The 22,440-nt window shown below is 38.2% G+C and overlaps 1 pseudogene across 1 annotated transcript; it reads left to right on the top strand.

Moving 5' to 3' along the window:
* The first annotated feature begins 3,515 nt into the window (after positions 1-3,515).
* Positions 3,516-21,125, top strand: LOC147494620 (origin of replication complex subunit 4-like; annotated as a pseudogene). Its single transcript, XR_015199532.1, has 11 exons — positions 3,516-3,940; positions 4,031-4,121; positions 4,203-4,259; positions 4,345-4,392; positions 5,414-5,464; positions 5,573-5,619; positions 18,893-18,957; positions 19,073-19,174; positions 19,853-19,962; positions 20,063-20,148; positions 21,035-21,125. The product of XR_015199532.1 is annotated as an origin of replication complex subunit 4-like (transcript).
* The last annotated feature ends 1,315 nt before the right edge of the window (positions 21,126-22,440 follow it).

Genomic DNA, 22,440 nt, shown 5'->3' with positions numbered 1-22,440 from the left:
TTCTGGTCCAATCACATTCAAAAAACATATGGTTTTCTGTTTCCAAACTGTTGTAACACAGGGGACAAGAAAAGTCCCCCTCCATCTTCCGAGAAGCCAACCTATCTCCCATAGGTAAGGCATTCATATAGACTTTCCATATGAACATTTGAATGTTGGCTGGTATTTTGGCTTTCCAAATAAGCTTTACTGTTTTAGTATTGAAACTAGAACTCTGTCCTTCACCACTATCTTTGGCTAGATACTTGTGGACCATTTCACAAGAATCTCCTCGGACTTCTCTCCCACTCCAGATCGGCCCTATCCTTGCCAAGACCCAGAGGTCTGATCATAATATCTTTGATTCTTGCCACAAGGAAAGGATGAAAGAAGCCTTGTAGCTTGGCCTCATCCCATCCAGTTCTATCCTCCAGAAAGAGATCAGCCACATGAAGGCCTTCAAGTCTGGGATCCTCCACCCTTAACTCTCTCAGAGTCTGAGGTTTTCCATTGCAAATCACCCAAGGGTCATCTAAAACTGAGGTGGAGTTACCACTGTGGATTCCCCAGACTAACCCTCCACTTATGAGATTGAAAGTGTTATGGATACCTTTCCAAAAGAAAGAGGCATGCCCAGGAGGTTTCCAGACATCCCCTATCCAGTTTTTACTTATATACTAGCAAGAGTTTTTGTCCAAACAGATTCAGTATCTGTAGCAGCTTTCCAAGGGAGCTTGGCTAGCATTGCTACATTTATATCCCTCATCTTTCTAAACCCCAACCTTCCTTCAGGTTTAGTTTTACATAACTTTGTCCCACCCAATGGTGTGGACACTTTTAGAATTTTCAACACCATGCCAAAAAAAATCTCTGCATGCTTTGTCTATTTTATTGCAAGTAGACATGGGGAGCATATATGTAGACATAGCATAGAGAGGAGTAGCTTGTACCACAGATTGGATTAGGGTAGCCCTTCCAGCCTGTGAAAGGACCTTAGCCTTCCAACCTTTTATTTTCTTATGGATCTTATCAACTAAAAAGTCAAAATCCTCAGCTTTTTTTTTGGATAGCATGATAGGTATACCCAAGTATTTGTCTTTTGGATAAAAAAACCTCATTTTCCATAACTTCTTTAACTTTATTTTATTTCGAAACTTGATGTTTATGCTGAAAAACATGCTAGATTTATCAACATTTATCAACTGACCAGAAGCAGCACAATAGTCTTGGAGGATATCTTTAAGATGACCCCCATCCTCAAGATTTCCTCGGTGAAGCGAGGATCAGTCATCTCATCATACGAAGATGGGAGATGGGAGGAGAAGCCCTCTGGATCTTAATCCCATGGACTTTCTCCTCAGCCTCAGCTTTTGCAATCATCCTAGAAAGGCCCTCAGACATGATGATAAAGAGATATGGTGATAGGGGATCACCCTGTCTGAGACCTCTTTCAGGGATTATCTTATTAAGAGGACTCCCATTTAGAAGCACTTGAAAGGAAACAGTGGATATACACTGCTTAATCAGATTCCTCCACTTCTGGCTAAAACCCAGTCTATCAAAGATGTTGTCCACCAGGGACCACTCAACTTTATCATAGGCTTTTGCCATGTCCATCTTCAACGCTACCCAGCCATGGTTCTTATCTTTCATGTTTTTCATGTGATGAAAGAGCTCACAAGCTAACCCAGTGTTATCTCCTATGTTTCTACCTTTGATGAAAGCCCCTTGGAAGGGAGATATGATTTTATTCAGATGCTGCTTGAGCCTATTGGCAAGGATTTTTGAGATGACTTTATAACAAAAGTTGCAGAGACTAATAGGCCTAAATTGTGCCACAGTCTCCGGATTATTGATCTTAGGAATGAAAGCAATATAGGTTTCATTAAAAGTAGGGTTCAGCTCCCCCTTATGGAAAAAATCCTTCACAAAAGCAACAATACTGCTCCCCACAATCTCCCAAGTGTTTTGATAGAAACACCTTTGGAACCCATCAGGCCCAGGAGCCTTCAGGCTTCCCATCTTATTAACAACTCTCCAAATATCCTCAGAAGATGGGATGGCAAGAAAAGCGTCTCATTTTTTCCTTTTCCAAGGATACAAGGAGTGAAACAGTTGAGAATGCTATCATTTTGATGAGGTTGATCAGACTTGAAGAGAGCTTGGAAATAGGAGTTGATGTTATCTCCCAATTCAGCTCTTCCCTTACTCCATCCCCCCAAGCAGCCTCTCAATACTGTTTTTTCTTCTTCTAAAAATGGTGGAAAGATGGAAAAACCTAGTGTTTTTTCCCCATCCTTCAACCAGTGAATAGTGGATTTCTGTTTCCAGAAACTTTCCTCCTTAACCAACCATTCAGCTTCCAGCTCCTTGTTAACTTTTTTCAGGTTTGTAAAATTTGATACCCTTTTTAATCGTATAAATAATATTCAACTTCCTTGTGAATGGGTCCAGCTACCACTTATATGGCTAGCTGATGAACTCCTTGGATGGAAGAGGAGTTAGACTGAATGTAAATTCTGCTTCTTAATATATAAATAATATATGTTATTACCCAAAAAAAAAACTAAAACGGTAAATATCACACTCTTTATGTTATGGGTTATAAAACTGGCTACCAATAGTAAACATTCTGCACAATCACACCATTTAGTTTCCTATCTGACTTTGCAGGATACCTTAAGAGACCCAGTGAGCACCTTAATAAGCACTTTCAAATGAATCAACAAATATAAAGACAGTTTGTGTGCCAAAAAAAAAGCACTTTCAAATGAAAAGTATCAATTAAAGAACATATTCATATCGACTAAACAATTCCAGATTATACCTACAACAAGACTATAACTGCTAGACAGTATCAAACTACTCATAACAAAATCAGTTATACATTGGGATAACTGACAGAAATCAGTACATCCATTTGAGAATCGAGATAAACAACAGTTCAAACTTCAGGTTTTACCTGGTTCACGATTATTTTCGTATCAGGACATGACCTTGGTAACCATTTGAAAAGATTTGCGAATCCCAACTGCTGACATGGGTTCATTTCTTTCGCAGGATTTATAGTCATGGTCCTCAACCACTGTGTGTTGCTCACGAAGAACTTCACAAGATCTACCTCAGAATCCAATCCGGTGAAGTTGTTTATTTCAATCCGTTGCAGGCTGTTACGCATGCAGCCATAGAGCTCAAAACTGCCATCTAGTTCTTCCCAATAGCTCTCCGTGTCATTAATTTCAACTTCATAATTCCCATACTCCTTTTCATCAGCAATCTCTTCATTGATCTGTCAAAAATAATAATAACGATAACAATAAAATAAGCATTGTAGAACAAAACCAACTAGGTAATCATCTAAAACAATCATCAAATTCTCCATATGACCAGTGTCAAAGCATAAAGGCAGATAGCATGTCGACAAATCTGAGAATTAATCCTGTGAGAATCAGCTCCACCCTCTAATTGTTTCTTTGAAGCAAGGATTTCTAAATGTTGGACTGCTATTATTTTGCTACCTCTTCAAAAATGTTAGTAAGCCTCTAAAATATATTTATAGTTGCTGAATCTTCCTTCGTTTTGCTCCTAGAGCTTATTTTCTTAGAAATCAATGTTTTTGTTGTATAAACCTACTGTACATTAACTATACACATACATTGAGTACAATTATATACTGTGACATAACCATAGACTCCATAGAATTGCAGGGTACTTGAATAAACACGAATACAAATCTGTATCAATGACACAGTTAGAAACAGAAATGACAGATAACACGAGATCTCAACCAAATGACCAATTCCAGCGACATCATAACCAACTATTTGTTGCTTACACACATACACTTAGAAATGGAGTCACAAAAAACTCAGAAAGAAGTAGAAAAAGCCCAACTTCATCTCAGAACCAAACTCTGTAACCGCACTTCCATCTTCTCTTCTTCCCCTGACTCCAATTTCAGGTTCCCATTATCTTTGAAACAGTTTTTTTTTTTTGTTGGTTAATGAATTAATTGAGTACTAATATGAAATGGGTAATTGATATTTTTCAGTAAATTGAAGTTTATTGTATCAAATTCAGTGACTGAAGGTTGTAATAATTCTGTTTTGTTACTTGGGCCACGTGGCTGTGGTCAAATTGAGGTAAAGTTGTTTCCTTTAACTGTTATGATGGTGAAAAGGGTGTGTTTTTTCTGTTTTGATATATGTTTTGGGTTATTTTAGGTGTTGGATCTCGTTCTGGGAGATTTAAAGGCTGAATACCCGGATATAATCTCAGTTGTATGTTGATTTGATATAATTATTTTACTGTACAGATGTTTTAGAAGATGGTTTTTGATTTTTTGAGTGACCTATAATGTGTCAGGTCAGACTGGATGGGGTACTGCACTATGATGACAACTGCTCCCTCAAGGTTTGTTTTCCAGTTTTTATGATTCCCAATTGCATTTTGTCCAGCTTTCACAATAAAATATACTCCTTACTTTCTACTACAATCGGTATTTAAGACTAGCGATTCAAGCTTCAGTATGTTCAGGCTCGGCGAGCAAGGCAGAAATGAGCCGAATAGCTGAGCTAGTTTACCAGTAGGAATGGTATTTGACTCGAGCCGGTTGAGCTTCAGTATGGTCAAGTTCATTATTCATAATAGCACTAAAAATTTGTTCACGCTCGGTTCATATTGTAACAAGACCTAGCTGAGCTTGAGCCTCAACAGAGGCAAAAGACGATCCGAGTAGATTGTTAGTTGGAGAGTTAGATGCATAATTCGCAGAATGACCCAACCTATCATTTTCCACATTCTATAACATTGATGCAACTTATATGGTGTATGTTGCATGAATGTTCTCTCGAATCATTTAAAGAACCCTTTTGCCAAAATGGTTCTTCCTCGATTGTGTTTGGTGTTCTAGAGAAGTCGGATGACTTAGGTTACATTGACACGGGCGCAGCACGCGTGTGTCGGTGTCCCACACGGATACGGGAGCAGCTTGAAGATCGACACGGGACACGGATAGAATAATTAATTAATTTTTTAATAATTATAAATTTATTAAATTAGATGGTAAATCGAAATTCAAGGTAAATTAAATACAATATATGTGTCCGTGTGTCCGGACGGATCTGCATTACCTAACATGTGGATATGTATCCCACACAAATTTTTTCAAAATATGGCGTGTCCATGTAACCTAGCGGATGACGATATGCCAATTTCTCGCCTTCTTGCTTGTTGTGTTCGCCCGTGCCATTTAACCACGCCAAAGTCTAAGAACACCTCACAACTCGTTGAACCATACGGGTTACTAGAACTTGGTTTCTTTGATATGAGATATCTACATTCATTATGTTGTTCCTTGTTGCAAACTTGTCCTTTTGGCGATAAATCTTACATCTCGGCTTGATTTTCGTTGACATCGATATGAGTTTTCGAGGAGATCGCTAGACAATTATGCTCCCAGAATCAATTGTTATTTTCTAAAATGGTATGTGGAAATTCTCTCTCGTCTTTTTTTGCATTTTTGTCACGGCATGCACTTTATGATCTATAAGAGTAGAATTCTTGGTTTCTTGAACAATTTGTGCTATTGTAGGCCTCGTCGGATGATAACACCCAATTCACGGGGCGGTCGGCGGTGAAGTTAAGAATTTTTCCATGAGCATGTGTTTCAAAAAGATTTGCCAAAACACAGTTGTCAATTCGGAAGTGTTATTTTCGGAAGAGATTGTGGAAGGAGATGGTTGTTGGGAGAGAGGACCGGACTTCGATTAAGAAGTTGCCTACGCACCCAAATGTATTGATTGGGATCAAGTCTCGATTGCGTAGTTCTAGAGAATGACGAATGTTGGATTTTATAGGTAGGATTGATGATAGTTACTTCCTCATTCTTCAATATTCCAATCGTGAGATGAAGTTGGAGAACTAGTTGGAGATATGAAGTGGATGGAAGTTTTCATGAATCTAATTGAAAGGACAAAGTTGTGGAAGTTGTTTGAATTGGTCAAACGACTTCCTCGTCAAGTGAAGACACGTGTTTAATTGAATATCAAATATTTTACGTTATGGTAAGTGTTAGCAGTATTAGTATTATGTCTTAAAGGGCAGTTTAGTCTTTGCACCTATTTTAGGGTTTATATAAATAATATATGAGGAGGCCACCTTGAAGCTAAGCGGACTCTCTCTTTCTGCTTCTCTCACCATGACTCTCTTTCTCTCCTCTCTCTATTGATGCTCTTAATTCTCTAACTTGGTATCGAGACAACTTTTTTTTTCTTCCTCTTTCTTCTTCTTCTTTCTTCTTCCTTTTTTTGTGGGTTGCAATAACTCTTCGGTTTGGTGGAAGTTTAGAGAGACTCTCCATGTCCCATGTGGTTTGTTGTTTCCTTGTGTGTTTGTGCACCCTAGATGAGTTGAAATCGTTAGTATCTGTGGTTGTATCCAGTTTGTAATCGGTGTGGTTTTTTTTGATTTGGTTGTTTTTTTCGTGGTGGTTGTTTCGTGTTTTCCGTGAACAATGGATGACCACAAGGAATCCTAAACCTGACTCTAAACAGTCTTTATATTATGTCAACGATGATCTCGGTAAGCCCATTACTAATTTTCATTTAAATGGGAACAATTATCTTTCATGGAGTTATGCTGTTGAACACTTTATTCGTGTGAAAAAAAATCTAAAATTCTTACTGATGATCCTCCGAATTCTAATGATTCTACTTATGAAGACTGGATGGCTTCTAACTCTATGGTTTTGACTTGGTTGTGGAATAGTATGGAGCCAAAAGTTCTTACTAATGTCGCTTCTTACCCGACAAAACAGGTATGGTCATCATTGAAGGAGATGTATTCCCAAGAAAATAATCTATCTCGAATTTATGATCTGTTTGAGTCTTTGTTCAAGACAAAAACAGGTGATCAACCTATCGATGAGTACTATAGCACTATGAAAGGACTATGGGAAGAGCTTTTGCTTTATCAACCATTTACATTTAATTTGGAGAAGCAACGAGAACAACGTGAACACTTTCGTGTTGCTTTTGTTGCCGCATGGGGCTGAATTCTCGAAAGTATAGTGTTTACAAGGATCAAATTTTAGCAAGTGAAATCCACCTTCTCCAGCCTGACAAGCTTTTTCGCCTTAAGAGAAAGCGTTTGGAGCATGGTGAGTTTGTTCCCGCTTGAAGGAGTCATTTGCTTTACTCTCTACTCCGGTAATCGTGGTGGATGAGGAGGTTTTGGTGGTGGTCGGTGGCTTTAATAGCCGCGGAGTTCGTGGTAATTCGGTTTTGGCGTAGGTAACCGTGGTGGTTTTGGAGGGGCGCCGCCGTGGTGGTGGGGATAGGTATGATGGTACCGACGAGAGGAAGTGCACATATTGGTGGTAAGGATGGTCACACCGAGCCATTTTGTTGGAACAAACATGGGAAGCCCGCCTTTGCCCCCATAATGCTTATGATCGGACTTTTGGGTCTTCCATTTCTTTGGACCTTCTAGTGCTTCTCCTCCTTCTACTTTGCTGAAATTTTTGGGTCAAATTTTGAATCATCTTAATCATTTGCCTTCCGCAACCCACACCTGCTACTATGGCAAGTTCGTAAGTCCGCTAGTTTGGCGGTACCTTCTTCCTCTTGGATCATTGATTCAGAGCTAGTGCTCATATGACCGGTAATCCCTCGTTTTCTTTCTAATTTTGTGCCAACTAAGACTAGCATGACTTTAGGTGATGGGTCCTCCCGTCCCGCGTCTTGCTACCGGTTCTTCTTCGTCTCTACAAAGTTCTTAAATTTGCGGTCCAGTCTTTATGTTCCTCATCTTTCATTTAATCTAGTCTCTCAAGTAGTGAATTTACTAAATCTCTACATTGTTCTCAGAACTTTTACTCCCATCGGTTGTGTGTTTCGGGACCTCAAGACGAAGATGACGATTGGTTGGGTATGAGCATGATGGGTTATATGTATTGGATGTTCGCGAAATCAAGTTACGTTTTCGCTTTGAGTGCGTCTGTGGTCTCCACTTCATTGCATCGTTGTCTTGGTCATCCCTCATTTGGTTAAGTTGCATCAATTACTTCCTAAGTTAAGTCCAGATCCGCCTTAGATTGTGAAGCATGTCGGTTAGGGGAAAACACCATCGTGAAACGCGTTTCCCAAGAGGGTTTGATAAAGAGGTTTGGTCCTTTTGATGTAGTCCATCATACCATTTGGGGTCCTTCCACGAAATAAAAGCTTGTCCGTTTCTTTATTTTGTAGTGTTTGTTAATGATTTTTCTAGAATGACATGGCTATATTTGTTAAAGGATCGTTATTGAGCTACCTCGTGCTTTGTTCAATTTTACAATGAAGTTGCGACTTCGGTTTGATAAAAAATTAAAATTATTCGCTCGACAATGCCTTAGAGTATACCTACCTTGTGTCGACATTTTGTGAAGATCGAGGTGTTATTCATCAAACCACTTGTCCCCACACCTCTCAACAGAATGGAGTTCTTTGAACACAAACTTCGTCATTTACTTTCGATGTTACTTTCGCGACTATGATGTTTTGCCATGGGGTTTTCTAAGCCATATTGGAGTGATTCTGTTCTCACTGCTAATTATCTCATTAATCGTATGCCATCGTCTGTTCTTGATGGTCAGTCTCCTTTTGCATTGATGTATCCTACTCAGTCATCTTATGGTTTGCCACCTCGAGTGTTTGGTTGTGTTTTATGCTTGTTCATGTTTTAGGTCATGGTCATGACAAATTAGATCCTCGGTCTATAAAGTGTGTTTTTGTGGGTTACTCACGTACTCAAAAAGGGTATCGCTGTTATAGTCCTGTTACTCGTCGTTATTATGTCAGTGCTAATGTTACTTTCTTTGAGTCTATTTCCTATTTCTCTACAGAGGGGCAGTTGTTTGATCCAAATTTAGTGTCTTGTCGTGAGGGGAGTTACTTAATCCGCTACCCCAACCGGTTGGTCCCATTCCGTTGTACCTTCGAGGAGGTGCCTCCCGCGACCTATTATGCCTTGTGCGGAGGGGCCTAGTCGTGTTCCTATTACAACCGTTAGGGGGTCCATGCCTATTTATGCTCAATATCATCGTATTTTTCCTCGAAAGAAAGTTACTAATGTTGAACCTACCCCTGTTACTACTGTTGAACCAACACTGAAACAGTCGTCATCTTCTTTAGAGGCTCCTTCGGTTCGTGTTGTACTTATTACCGGACTACACTTCGAGTTGAACCCATTGCTAAACGGATCAGGTCTAAGTCTCCTTATCCTATCTCTCAGTTTGTTTCATTACATCGTGTTGCTCCTGGTTTTCGTACTTTTGCTTTGTCTGTGTCTTCTGTTTCAGTTCCCTCGTCCCTTACCCAAGCACTAGCTTTTTCTGGCTGGACATTAGCCATGAAAGAGGAAATCTCAGCCCTTCATGGGAATAAGACTTGGGACCTTATGCCTCTTCCACCAGGGAAGAACACAGTTGGATGTAGGTGGGTTTTCACAAAGGAAGTACCTCCTGATGGTTACGTTGAAAGGCCCAAGGCACGCTTTGGTTGCTAAAGGGTACACTCAGACATATGGGGTTGATTATATGGAGACATTTTCTCCTGTTGCTCGGCTTAACTCTGTTAGGATTTTACTTTCTGTTGCTGTGTGCAAGGGTTGGCCTTTTTATCAGCTTGACATTAAAAATGCCTTCTTGCATGGTGTGTTACAAGAAGAGGTGTATATGGATCACCACCCGGTTTGTTGTCCCCGACAGAGAATATGGTGTGCAAGTTGAAAAAGGCTATTTATGGATTGAAGCAGTCACCTCGTGCTTGGTTTGATAGGTTTAGTTCTGTGGTTATCCAGTTTGGTTTTCATTGATCTGTCTCTGATCATTCTGTGTTTGTTCGACATTCCGCGTCTGGCACTATTGTTCTGATTGTATATGTTGATGATATCATTATTTCTAGTAGTGATGCAACAGGTATTTCTCATTTGAAACGGTATTTGGGGTAGCATTTTCATACGAAGGATTTAGGTCTCCTTCGGTACTTTCTTGGGATTGAGGTTGCTCGTTCCAATGAAGGTATTAGTTTGTCGTAACGTAAGTATGTGTTGGATCTTCTTAGTGAGACGGGGCTTCTTGGATTGAAGCCTGTTGATACCCCCATGGATCCTACTGTGAAGCTTCATGCTGAACAGGGGGAGGTGTTTTCTGATTGTGGTTGGTATCGTCGCCTTGTTGGTCGTCTTATCTATCTTACTGTGACTCGTCCAGATATTACTTATGCAGTTGGAGTAGTTAGTAAGTTCATACACGCTCCACATATTTTTCATTGGAATGTTTGTTATTCAGATTCTAAGATATCCGAAGGTTCTCCCGGTAATGGACTTCTTTATCGCCGCTTCACGCATTACACTTTAGATATTTGTGGGTTTTAGATGTTTGATTGGGTAGGTGATCCTACGGATCGCCGGCCTACTGGGTATTGTACATTTGTTGGAGGAAATTTAGTCACTTGGCGCGAAGAAGAAACAAAGTGTTGTAGCTTCGGTCAATGGCCGAAGCGAGTATCGTGCTATATGGCTCGCCACAAACCGAGATGATTTGGGTTCGGTCTCTACCATTAGAAATGGATGTTCATGCTCCTTCTCCTATGTTTATGTTCGTGCGACAATCAAGTCTGCGATCTATATAGCTAGTAACCCGGTGTTCCATGAGCCGCACCAAACATATCAAGGTTGATTGTCACTTCGTTAAATGATTTAATGATGTCCAAGCAGATTGTTACTCCTTATGTGAAGTCTAGTGATCACCGGGTGATATTCTTACCAAACCTTTGGCTCGACCTAGTTTTTCAACTATATGTTCCAAGTCAGCATGTTTGACTTGTATGCTCCAAAATTGAGGGGGAGTGTTAAGCGGTATTAGTATTATGTCTTAAAGGCGCGCTTTAGTCTTTGCACCTATTTTAGGGTTTATATAAATAATATATGAAGAGGCCCGCTTGAATCTAAGCGGACTCTCTCTTTTCTGCTCTCTCCTCTCTCTAATTGATGCTCTCAATTCTCTAACTGTAAGTAGGGTCAATTTTGGTCTGAGCACGGGCTTTATTATAGGAAGATAAGTAGGCTGGTAGGCTTGTATTGAATTGGGCTTTTATTGGGCTACATTTGTGGGGCCCGGAACATCGCCCTCTCTTTGTTATATGGGCAAATCCCATGTGGCAAAGAAAATATTGTTTTTTTTTTGTACGTGGTAGGTTTTTTATTAAATTGATTGGTAAAGTAGAAGTGATTTGCGGTTCATGGAGGAATAGCAGCTTTGGCAAATATTATGGGGTGAGGAAAACGGATTGGCCACCAAAGATTTGAAGATGTGTAGACTAGCTAAAGATATGACTAAAGGCGGGTCCATAGGTTTTATAGATGGGTGTTATATTGTGTTTTAAAACTTATATTAATATGGGTTTTTTGGGTTGACATATTGGGCTTTGATGTTAAAAGGATCGGGTAGCTAAGGCGGATGTAAGGATCGGCATTTTTAGTTGCAAAAGAAGTAGGTGTGGTGAGTAAAATGATCTGCGAAAAGCGAAAGCAAGATCAATTGATCGGTAAAACAAGGCCATAAAGTGAAGTAGGGTATGGTTTGGCTAATATAGAAAGTAGGGATGAATTCGAATTGGTTTCGATTGAGATTGCTAATTGACCCATTGAGATTGGGTTTTGGGTTAAAATAACTTGATCGGCAAATTGACGATCGGCTAATGATTGACTATAGTTTAGTTCGAACTTCACACAAATCGATAATTTGATAAGTTATTTTGATCGGCAACTTGGTAGCTAGTTTGATCGATTGGCAAATTGATTTCGATCGGCAACTTCCTTTTTTCGAAATAAACCCGATCGGCTCAAAATTCAAAGTTGAAGCGGTTCAAATTGATCGGCAATATAATCGAGCCGTTCAAAGGGATCGGTAAATAAAAAGGTCCGTTTATGGATCGGCAATAACCAAAAGGTAAACTACCCACTCAACTTGATCGGCACTTACTTCGGGCGGCAATCGAGTGGTCAGTTAAAGAAATTGATCAGCAATAGTATCCAGCGGCAAGTTCAAAACAAATTGATCGGCATGTTAATTGGTTTTAGGAATATAATTGGATCGGCAAGTTGACAGTTGAGTAATTAAATTGGATTGGTAACTGATTAGTTAAATTGGATTGATCGGCAAACGGAGAGGTGTTAATTTGAGAGTTGTGGACAAATAGATTGGTGTCAAAAGTACACTTTTCAATATTTTTGAATTGATCGAAATGTATAGAGATTGGGCCAGAACACCTTGGCAAAAAGATTTGGGTTGGCCAAGTAATTAGTTTCACAAGTGGTTTTTCGGTAGCATATGATGGCAGTTTGGTAAATATAAGCAAAGGGTTGGCAATTTTTGGATTAGAAAACTATAGTTAAACTAGCTAATCACCGTCCTATGGCCAAAGGGCTTACTATTATATCTCTTTTCTTATTGGTTTCAAATCGATGTCCAAAGCCATTTTTCAGATCTTCTTCTTTAGAAATTGTATAGAGAGAGATTAGAGATATGTTGATATTTTGAGAGAGTTTGGAGTAGGGTGAGGTTTTGTTTTACGTTTTGGTGGTTAATTACTCAATTACCCCACGATAAATCAAATATGAGCGTGTATCTGGTTTTGTTTTCCTACACATGAGAAAAAGACCAAAACGCGTTTTTATAATTTGCTAAACACACCAATAATAAGGCTAGCTTGGTAATCAACATAGTAATTATATTTTAAGTAGGGACTTTTTAAAAATATTGTGATGTGGCTTTCCGTGAGCATATTGGGAGAAACGGATATTAATATAGGTAGGAAGACTATTGAAAATGAAATGGGCCAATGGACCTCCTTTTAGAGATGGGCTATGTCTAATGGGTTTAATGGGTGATATAGGGTCGGGTGGCCTAAGTAGATGATTGGTCTTAAGGTAGGTCGGCAAAATAGATGTAAGGATTTAAGGATCGGTTTCGGTTTAAACTTATTTGACGAAAGTAAAACAAAGAGAAGATCCAAAGGTCGGCAATCTTCATTGATTAATTTGATCGTGAGAAAAGGCAAGTATTGGTTGGGATTTTGATCGATAATTTTTGATATAGCTTATTGGTTTCAATTTTATTCGGCTCCTAACTTTGGTTGGGTTGTGACTTGTGGCGAATTGATTGGATATAGGAAAAGAACAGATGGCTACATCGGATATTTGATTTGATTATGTCCTTTTAATTGGGTACAATTTTGAAAAACGGATCGGTTTTGGGTTGTAATGATCGGCTACTTGATAGACCTTTGGAGTTTGGCAAATGATACAAATTGATTGTGCTATAGAAACTGTATGGTTTTCGATCGCAAACAATTAAATTGGTTTGATTGGTAAATTATTGAAATGGGTTGATGGATTGATCGGCTATCTAACTGTTGGGTTATAACAGAGCTTAGAAGTGACCGACCAAATTTTTATTAAAAGGTATTAAACTACTCAAAATCGACGGTAGTATGATAAAAGGAAGGTAGTTGTTATCAATATGAAAAGGGGATTCGAGGGGATCGATTAATTCTGAGAGAAAAGATACTAGCAAAAAGAAGGAGAAACGGTAATAGGGAGCTTGTATAGGAAAGATTGATTTTGTAGAAAAAGGAGTGAAACGACACTATTTGAAATTGATTCAAATTGGTCATTGAGTTGTGCTTAGTTTGATTGGTAAAGGTGGCTATATCGACAATTTCTAGACAGGTTTGTTTAAAGGGATCAGTTAAGAAATTGTGTGTAGCTTTCTAAAAGATCTCAATTAGAAACAGTTGGGTTGTTTTTTATCGGTAATTTTGAATTGGAGCGGCAAGTTTTATTGAATTGATTTGGTCGGCAACTTTTAAGTTTAGTTTGATCGGTATAAAAGCTAAATTGGCAACTTAATAGTCAAATTGAATTTCAGCAAGTAAGTAAATTGATCGGCTGTTCAAACAAATTGATTGGCAAATTAAACAAATTGGTCGGCAAGTTCTAAACTGATTGGTTTGGATTGCAAACTGGCGGCTATAATTTGTAATAAAAGGATCAGTAATTTTATAGCTGACAATAATACACTAAAGATCGACAATTATTTTCGAAAAATTGATTGGTTTTTTATCGGGTTTCGGATTGTTTTAGACTAGTAAGACTGAAAAATAAAAAGAATAGCGGTTAAACTTGTTTGAAAAGTGACGAAGGGATCGGCTATAGAGGCTAAAATTGAGAGAAAAGGAGTCCGACACTCTTTCATTAAAAAGATTGGCTTGTATAAGAAAAGAACAAAGCCATCCTAAAATGGTATTGGATTTTTTGATTGAAACTTATGGATGATATGAAATAAGTGAGGTCGTTTCTTCATTAGAGAAGAGGATCGGTTTGGCAGAAAGACTTGGCGGAAAAAACTAGGATCGGCTCAGCATAGAAGGTGTTGTCTATTAATGAAGGGGGATCGGTGAAAAAACAAAGCAATTGAGAACTCAAGTTTAATTTGGATAAAGTAATAGAGGGCGGTCGACTCAAAATAGATAAGTTAGCTAGTAAACAATTTAACAGATATTAACCAAAACAAGTAAGTGGTGGGTGCTCAGTATATATACGTAGAACTATTCGAAGAAAAAAAATATTTGGGTAGCCAATCCAACAAGGACCGGTTATCAACAGAAGTGAGTTTTTTGTGGCCGAACCAATAAGGGTCGGTCAAACAATATTTCGGATCGATCAAAAGAAAAAGTTTTCGAAAAGATCAATTTTACCAACGAAGAGATCTTTCTGAGTTAACAGGAAGATCTATTTTTTTAAGAGACATACTCCAACTCAAAATAAGTTTGCATAAGATAGGTTTTGTTAATGAAATTTGAAGTGTCGCCACCCCATAGTGTATTGATAACGTAATGAAACTAGGGGTGTCGCCGCCCCATAATGTAATGCTAACATAATGAAACTTGGAGTGTTGCCGCCCCCATAGTGTGATGATAAGATAATGAAACTAGGGTGTCGCTTGCCTCCATAGTGTATTAATAACGTAATGAAACTAGGGTGTCACCTCTTTAATGTTGTATTGATAACGTAATGAAACTTGGGGTTTTGCCCCCCCATAGTGTAATGATAACGAATGAAACTTGGGGTGTTGCAGCCCTATGATATAACGATAATGTAATTGGCACCCATAGTATAATAATAATGTAATGGAATTTGGGGTGTCGTCGCCCCCATATTGTAATAGTAACGTAATGATCTCCATAGTGTAATGATGATGTAATGGGCCACCCCTATAATGTATTGATAACGTAATTAAATTTGGGGTGTCGCCGCCTCCATAATATAATGATAACGTAATGAAATTTGGGGTGTCGCCGCCCCCAAAGTGTAATAATAACGTAATGAAATTTGGGGTGTTGCCACCTCAATAATGTATTGATAACGTAATTAAATTTGGGGTGTCGCCGCCCCATAGTGTAATGATTAAAATACTTTGAATGAATTGCTATATATGAATGCTAATTTAAATGTGTGCATGCATGGATAATAAACTAATTATAAATGTAAAAGGATATGTAAGACGCCCTTATGCATGAATGGAAGGTCTTTCATTTTGACTGTGAGACTTTGTCTCTCTTTTGTAAAAGAGTGAATGTCATCATTCATGTAAAATACCAATGAATCAACATATCTTTAAGCAATGTTTATTAGTTTTGTCATATTGAACTTTGAATAACACACTTGGATGAGTCATAAAGTTAGACTACAATCGACTTATTTGAGTCAACGACGACGATTAACTTCCCTTGTTGTATGCTAATTCAATTTGGTGTTAAGGCTAAAACAAATCGAAGGATATCAAATATCGCCATTTGGACAAATCAAAGCATGTCGGTGAGCCCAAAAAGCTCGAGGCTAATATCGACTATCACGAGTTCCACGACAAGATCAATCACTTCTTGTTGTATGTCGATTCATTCTTTGGTGGGGCTACAAACAGAAGGTTGTCGACATCATCATATTGGACAAATTAGCATGTCGATGAGCCCTAAATGTTGGCTGTTATCCATTGTGCTAGTTCCAATATGAGGTCAACCACTTCTTGTTGCATACCAATTTCTTATAGTTCCAATGTTTACGATCGAGCTACTTTATATGAGATTTACTCAAAATGATTGATATGCTCAATATTAGATTATGATATACTCAATATAAGAGGATCATAATAAAATGAGATCTAACCAATATGAATTGAAATGCTTAATAGTATATTATAATCTACTCAATATAAAGGGATCGAAATAAAAAAGAAGATTTATTAATGAAGTGATCTCCTCAATACTTTATGATCTATGCAATATAAAGGGATCCTAATAAAATATAGATCTACTTGGTCCGAATAAAGTTTGTCGAACTAGTTTGGAGTTGTTGATCCTTAAGGCAAACATATTGAATTGTTCAACCTGTTAAGTTATTATGCGTTACATGTGACCAAATTAAGTCATTTTCCTTGACGACCAAATTAAAAGAGCTATTTCAAGAAGAAAAATTCTTGGAGCCAAAATTGGAAAAAGTCAATTATAACGAGAATTTCTTTTGCCGACCAATTGATCTACCAAAGTGAAAACCAATTTTAGATCGGCATTTTTTGTTGGTTGTTGGATTAGATATTGCAAATTGGCAATGAAGGGAGACCAAGATCGGTTCTTTCATCGCCTAGGTTGAACATCACGGAGAATATGGACAAAATGTGGGAATCTGCTCACCCATTTTGTGGTCCTCTATAATTAGTCACAATGGCATGTAATGTGAAACATGCATTGGTCACAAAGAGCTCGAAAAGTTGGGACCACTACTTGCAAAGCAACCCTCCGAGACGTTGAATGCTAAAACATGGGAACTAATATCGGCATCTTGGCAATGGACTACGACTTGGACTTGCATATCGACCCTCCATTTGTGGTCAGTCATGCTGACTTGCTCTAGTGGTCCGGAGTCTAGATAATTTCTTCTGGGAGAGAGCTGACCTCTTATAGCCTTTCGGCTATGATTGGCTACACCAACATTATTTTTCTTCATATCTTCAATGAGTTGTCTACCATTCCGTTGAGTGATTGGTTGCAAAGTTAGTGGAAGAGTTTTGGACTCATTCACAATCACACTCGGAACCGGTGGTCGTCCGAACTGCCCATTCATATTGTTGTGAGCAGCCTTCCATAATCGACTTCGCATGATTTCTCTTGGAGCGTGAGCAAGTGCTTTTATTCTTTCATCGCCTATATGAGGATCCAATATCGTCCAAACGATCTCAAACACATCTTTCCTTACGTGTTGGTTTTCACACCCAAATTAACTTCAAGCGTCGTCAGCTATCTCCCCAGATTGTTATTTTCGTTTTCCAATCTTCTGAGATGACGATTGATCGAGTTGTTGGATCATAATATGGATATCCGATTCACTCTCAATTGCATTAGATGATTGTTGGGGAACCATTGATGCTCTTGGAGACGGGGAATATCCATTAGCTTCCTCAATTTGAAAATTGAGCGGGAGGATAGTCCTCTCCGTTAGGTTGAAAGTGTTTGATGATGCCATTGGCGTAACTTTTTTGTGGTTGAGAGTAAAGAGCCACCGGATGGCACGATAATTCCCCCTTTAGTCGCGGATGGTTGAGAACCATCGACTTGGAAAGTAAATTCTCATTAAAAAGTTTGAGGGCTGAACTCGAAAAAAAAGAGGAGAATTTTACCGTTGTTTGTTCTTCGAAGCCATTGACATAACTTTTTGTGTTGGCTTTTCGGTGTTGCACACTTGCACATGTTTGCGTTGAAGCCTTTAAGTAGCGACTTCGCCGCGGTTTCTCGATTTCTCTTAGTGCGGGAGTTTGTGCTTGGAGTCTTTGATAATGATGCATCGAATTGAGGCGATCCCAAACACTTTTGGATTTTTTAGTTGTTGGGGCCGTTGATCACGGAAATCATCTTCGAAAGTCAACGCATTTGTTTCTTTAGATTTTTGTTCTTGTTCTCCAATTGTCGAAGACGACGAGCGAATTGAGTTGTTGGATCTGCAATATGAATATCCACCTTCTTAGTCACAGATGGTTGAGAACCATCGGACTTGGAAAGTGAATTCTCATTCGTAGAAGTTGAGTGCTGAACTTGAGCAGCAAGAGAAGAATTTTCATCGTTGTTTGTTCTTCGTGAAGCCATTGACGTAACTTTTTTGTGGTTGAAAGTATCCTCACAGACGGCGCCAAATATGTTTCAGCAAGATTTGACAAAACACACTAGTTGGGTCGGAAGTGTTATTTTCGGAAGAGATTGTGAAGGAGATGATTGTTGGGGAGAGCTGAGACTGGACTTCATTGTGAAGTTGCCTACGTACCTAAATGTATTGATTGGGATCAAGTCTCGATTGCGTAGTTCTGGAGAATGACGAATGTTGAATTTTATAGGTAGGATTGATGATGGTTACTTTCTCATTCTTCAATATTCCAATCGTGAGATGAAGTTGGAGAACTGGCTGGAGATATGAAGTGGATGAAGTTTTGCGAATCTAATTGAAAGTGGACAAAGTTATTGGAAGTTGTTTGAATTGGTCAAACGACTTCCCGGCCAAGTGAAGACAACCGCGGTTTAGTTGAATATCAAATATTTTACGTTATGGTAAGTAGGGTCAATTTTGGTCTGAGCATGGGCTTTATTATAGGAAGGTAAAGTAGGCTGGTGTGCTTGTATTGAATTGGGCTTTTATTGGGCTACATTTGTGGGGACGAACAGCATGCATTCAATTCAATGATGCTTGCAGATTTTTTAATCATTTGACCACTGTACTTGTTTCTGTGTCTCTTATGCATAAACTAATTTGAATTACTCTCTGCTGCTAGAGAATACGGATTGGCTCATAAAACTGTCGTCTTTGTACTTGACGAGTTTGATCTTTTACTGGTATGTCTTTAAAGTTGAAACACTTTCATATTGACATTCTTTTCATGGTCGCTATTTTTTGTGAAAATGTGATCTATCCTCCATTTCGAACTGGGGACAATGAACTATACAGTTTCAAGAACTTGCATATTGATTCTTTCAGGGAAAGCAGCTGCTGCTCTATAGCTTGCTAGATGCAATGCAATCTGTGACATCACAGGCTGTAGTGATTGGTGTGAGCTGTCATTGGTATACTTTAAACTCTCTTTCTATGTTAAGAACATTATTTATGTACATACCTTAATGCACTGTTTATAATACTGAATTTCATTATGGTTCTATGAGTTGTTTTTTTTCCTTCAGTTATGGTGTGTTTCAAGCCACCCACCCATTTCATAGCTGTTTTTCTTTTTTATCATCATTTACCGCTTGGTTGTGAAATCTAGTTTACCTTTCTGACACCATTACCTTCCTAAGTTGGATTCGACACCCCAAAAGGATTTGGGATTTGGGTGGAAATGAGAGGGAGGGGTTCATACCTCATCATTACATCACTCTCTATCACTGAATCCAGTTTCCTAGAATCTGCACTCTTTTCCCTTGCCACCTGGATTTCCTAGGAAATCCTCCAAAGCGCCATTTAGTTTATTCAATGAATTGCAATAATAGGGGGATGGGGGTTTATTTCATCTATTCTACTATGGCTGCCTACTTCCCAATTTTGATTAACTTTGATAGATATTGAATCATGTGCCAAGGAATTCCTTCAGGATACTAACTGAAAAATAAATAAACAAATAGATCGATTGAATTTGAAAACTGAAAAGAATGAACTATTGGTGCCCCCTCAAATCCTAACTCTTTTCTATAAATGTATGGTTTGAATAACTCTTTTGCTTAAGAATTCACTGAAAAGTTAGGCTTTTATGCCATGCAGGATGCAGACCAGCTCTTAGAAAAGAGAGTAAGATCTCGCTTTTCACACAGAAAAGCTATTGTTTCTTCCTCCCTCAAAGGAAGATATGCAGAGGCAAGCTCTCTTACACTTTGACCTGAGGCGATTTTGTTGGCTTGTGCTTTGCAATTTAATCAATGATTTTATCTTGTTGTTTTGCCTACTTGTTATGCAGATTGATCAAGCATGTATTGGCTTTACCAGAAGACTCAACTTTTTCCTCATGGTTATGCTTAGGTTACATTCAACGCAAAGCTTCATGTATCCTTTTCCCCGGGTTTACAATGATCGACACCTATTACAAGTTTTAATTTTCAATTAATTCTCCTTTTTGGCAATTTGCTGTTCTGTTTGAGATAAAAGTGGTGGTCCAATTTGTCTAATATCGTGGCTCAGTATGACAAGAGTAATGACTGATGACCGTGAATGCTGATACATTCTCATTTTTCATTGGTTTTTCACTCTTTAAACTTTTTGGGTCTTTCAGAAAATGTTGTAGTTAATTACACTCTGACACACTGCACACTCTGACACACAAATACCGCGGGTTTATTATGACAGGACTGATGATTTGTATTTACATTAATGCTTCCATTTTAAAGCGCGAGAGTTAATTTCAACTCCACACTACTGAGAAGGTCATCTCTATAAAACCTAATATTAAATCTCATTCCCTCTGTTTTATGTCTCAAACTGAGCTCTTATTTAACACATGCATACGCCAAGATAGCTGCTTTCGATGTTGTACAAGTTGACTGTGATCTTGCACAGTTAGTAGCAATTGTATACAGGCAATATAAGTTGTCATTCTAGTATCGTGCTTTTACAGCTGAGTTGGTCCCTGCTTATATGCCTCAGTTCCTAATAGCCACTAGCTTGTCACTGTGTAAGTTTTAATGATTTGCTTTTAAGATATCCTTTGACTTAAAATTACATATTATGATCATTGTAAATGCCTTTTATCAATCTTTCTAAAGGGAATCGATTTTAAGTGTTTTGTTAGAACAATTAAGTTGAGTCTCATCTCAATGGAGTGGTTGCCTGGTTTTATACAATGGAAAGTAGAAACTGTTTGGAAGAATATATTGTACTGGTCCATTAAATGGGATCTCTTTATAAAGTTATGTAAGGCCTTGACATTATACAGAGTATTTGTGGAGATGAACGATTTGTAGAAAATTCTTGATACCTTGTCAGATGCTGATTCCAGTGTTCACCACTTGTTGAATTTCCTGTAAGTCTACTTGGCCTCATCTGGTTCCCCATGGTGAACTGCATTTTGATTGTAAGTTATTCCAGTACAATTTAAGGAGGCAAAATTAAATTTGGTGAAATCAATGTTGCCAGATTTTTGGCGCTTGCAATATGAATTTGGAGTATGGATTTTTAGTCAGTTGAGAACTTTAAGACTGCACTGTTGAGTATTCAGAGGCCGCAAGCTTGAAATCTTACAAGGTCGGTGGCAGAATTGACATATTTATTATCAAAATCTCCATTTCTTAAGTTTCAAATTGTTTATTTGTAGTCTTGTACAACATGCTGGCGTTTATCTCCATTCATTTTGGTAGATTCTTCATATGTTGCTAGGCAATTGGATATAAAATCTATTCTATATTTGTTATTATACTCTCTCTCTAACATGTTATCCATATCAAAAGTTTCACTCCAGTACTTCTGAATTTTGATATATATGTGTTTTGTGGCTTAGCACCAAGAAGGAAGTTGTGAATTAAAATAGCATTTCTATCAGTTCACGTGTTTCTCCTGAGATTTATGTAAATTAGACGTCTTCATTATGTATAATGATGTCTGCTCCAAGACTTGCATGAATGAATATATACATCTTATGTAACAAATGGCGGGCATCATAATTAGATGTTATCTTTGTTTTTATAGTTTCTTAGAGTTGGTCGAGTTCTTTTTTTCTTGTATAAATCTGATGGATTTAAGTTGTTTGTTTCAAGCAGGTTGTTCTGTTTTTAGAACTTTATATTCTGGCATGCATGAAGAGATTGGAAGACAAAGAGCAGAACTCATACAATTTCAATTCAGTTATGATAGGTGTGAATTTGATGTTGTTTTTATATGCTCTCCTATCTTAAATAACTCAATGCTAGTGCTCTATGTGATATCTTGTCAAATTTGACAGAGTACAAAGACATACATGATTCTTATCGGATCTCTGACTATTATGCATGAATGTTTTCTTGCGGGTATGTATCATTCTTTTGAGAGTCAGTCTCTTCCTAATTCTTCTTCTGATATATTGACAACTTTTTTTACTCATCTTCTCTCTAGGCCTTTGAACACCTCCTCCAAACGCATTGAATTAATCAGCTTTACGGACAACAGGGACAAAAATCAATCAATTGAATTTTAAGCCCAGTGAAGCTACTTATTTCTTCACAGGAACTGCATCAGGGTTGGAAATCGACGCTCTTGTCCGTAAGTGTGATGCAGTGCTCGAGAACTTTTGCCCTAAAATAGCTATACCTTGTTGGCATTGGTCAATGGGTATACTAACAACTAATACAATTCTTTCCCATGTTGAAA

This window comes from Coptis chinensis, chromosome 6 (assembly GCF_015680905.1).
Source record: "Coptis chinensis isolate HL-2020 chromosome 6, ASM1568090v1, whole genome shotgun sequence".
Taxonomy (NCBI): Eukaryota; Viridiplantae; Streptophyta; class Magnoliopsida; order Ranunculales; family Ranunculaceae; genus Coptis; species Coptis chinensis.
This window is presented reverse-complemented; position numbering and strand designations above follow the sequence as displayed.